This window comes from Buceros rhinoceros, unplaced genomic scaffold, assembly GCF_000710305.1.
Source record: "Buceros rhinoceros silvestris isolate BGI_N320 unplaced genomic scaffold, ASM71030v1 scaffold12467, whole genome shotgun sequence".
Taxonomy (NCBI): Eukaryota; Metazoa; Chordata; class Aves; order Bucerotiformes; family Bucerotidae; genus Buceros; species Buceros rhinoceros.
The window spans coordinates 15,595-18,012 of NW_010422814.1; the positions used below are offsets into that span (position 1 = coordinate 15,595).

The following is a 2,418-nucleotide window of genomic DNA, read 5'->3' on the forward strand; positions in this document are numbered from 1 at the left end:
ATTGTGCTCAAATTTACAGATAATTATCTTGATTTGTAGTATTTATGGAACAACACCAGCACTAAAGATGTTTCTATAGGTGGTATATAGAGGAGGCTTCTTGAGTAGTTCTGCTTTCCTGTATCCTTGTCACAGACATAGACACTGTTAGGCTTTTATGGGTTCACATTTAATATCTTAGTTCTGATCATTGAGAGTTGAATAGGAGAAGTCTTTGAGCCTCTAGGAGGCTTTGGATGAGATAAAGTAGCTTCAGATGTGTAGGAGTACTGTATTCCATATATCATTATAAGTATTTTCTTAAACAGATATGACCATGAGATTTCTTTTGATGTGTGAATTAGCTATAGACTTTCACAGAGAGGTATTTGGAAGGCTCAGTTTCTTCAGAGTGGCACTTCGTTTTCTGTCACATGAGCAGGGACATATATAATACTTAGTACTTCTACAGTAACCATCAAAAAAGGAGTAAAGCAGGTGCTTCATGAAGAGAAATATTTTACTTGGCTTTATCCCAAGGCTCCATTTCAATATGGCATAATCTAGTTGTACAGTGAGTCTTAGTGGCCCTAAATCAGTGGCTTCACAATTATCTCAGCTACAAACATTTGAGTATTCTACACAGTTATTCGCCGCTAAATAAATCAATAAATAATGACATTACATTTAACAAGAGAAAAAGAATAGAAAGTTCACTCCTGGGGTGGGGGATGCAGACAGCAGACATGGCTTATGGCCCTGGCTGGAGTACAGCTGGTGAGCTTACCTGCCCTTACAGTAACATTTTACAGTAGTCAGTGAAGAAGTTCATCAAGTGCTGCATGTAATTACTAGCTACTAATCCCTTCCCATATGGAGTTTCATGCTTAAGTTATTAATTGAGAAAGTTAAGTCTACAAAATCAAATCTTGATTTCAAAGACTGTGGTCTGTGCAGGGCTTTCTGTGGTAAAACAACCGCTTTTAAAAGAAGACTCAAGGTCATCCACTTAGTATTCATTTTAACCTGATTTCAAGGAAACAATGAAGCTGAGAAAATTTGCCTTGGTGAGGGATTTATCACTTCTATCACGATGTAGCCTCCTAGCTAACCTTGGAAGGACATCAGTGGAAACACCAGCTGGTTAGAAACAGGTAGAATCGTGTTTCTCTCCAACGTGCAATTTGAACACATTCCAGTGAAATACACCCTTAATTAAAAACTATGTGAGAATGTGAGCATGGCACCAAGTCCTTGACCTGTAAATAGTTTTTACCTTCACTAACATTGATCACACACATTTTGATCAACTCACCATACAGAGGACGTAGATGTACATGCATGCATGTACATATGTAGACGTATCAGCACAATGTTGCAATAAACGTGAATAAGAACTGGACAACAAGATAGTTTTAAGCAAGTTCAACAACACAAGACAACAGAGAAGCTAATACTACAGGCTTCACTCCTGATTAGTAATCTACCTTTATTTTTTTTTCTACTATGTCATCTCTATTTCATATATCAATCTCCCACCTTTTCATCTATTTATTTTATTTTTTGCTTATATATATCGGTCTGCTTGGTCATGTTTATGTGAATAGGGGAGCCACAACAGTAAACTCCTCACTTGAACTGTTTTTCTTGATAGAAAAAACTAGGATCCAAATTATTTTTATCTTAAAAATGCTGATACAATTCTTCCCACGGACAGCACTTGAAGGACTGCATGTATCAGTCTTTCTCCATTGTTCAAGATCTCCAAATACCAACCCCCCAGCCCCCCTCCCACATTCTGGTCCCTCCTTCTGGTGAGTCTGAGCATAGTTTTTCATGGATAATAATGTTAAAATAAAGAATTCATATGAGGCACTGCAGTTTCACATCCAAATGAATATTAATCGAGCTTTCAACATTTAAGCTTCTTGATCAAAACCAAACACTTCAGTTGGAAAAAGACATTTTGTGAAAAGTAATTTAAAATTATAGTAAGAGCTTGCTTTTCTAGAATTCTCTATTCGCCTGACATTTCCAGCAGAAAATCTGGTAGGCTTATTTCTCTGCATATGCCATGACATACTGTCACAAGTTTGGCTGAGGCAGGGCCAAATAACAGGACAAATCCTCTCTCTCCAACCAGCCTCTTCACTGTTTCAGGAGAAAAAGGGTTAGGAGAGAGGTAAAAGGGAAAGATAAAGTAAGTGGGTGAGGCCTCAGTTGAGGAAACTAAACTATTTTAACAATGACTGAAAAATACGAACAATAAACAACAAGAAGATATTAACAAGTATGTGCAAGGTGCAGGGATCTGGTGCGGCGACGGTCAAACAGCGGGCAAACGGCCAGTTAGTGGCCATGGCAGGCAGCCTCGAGCTGGGGCTGGGGCCCCCCCACCAGGTCCTGCCGGGCTGGGGCGCAGCAGCAGGCGGGCGGGGG

General features: G+C 39.3%; 1 protein-coding gene across 1 annotated transcript in view; it reads left to right on the forward strand.

Moving 5' to 3' along the window:
* Positions 1 to 2,418, forward strand: part of LOC104496985 — a gene marked incomplete at both ends in the record, with an annotated part of 23,540 nt that overhangs the window by 12,310 nt on the left and 8,812 nt on the right. The gene's annotated exons all lie outside the window — the stretch shown is intronic.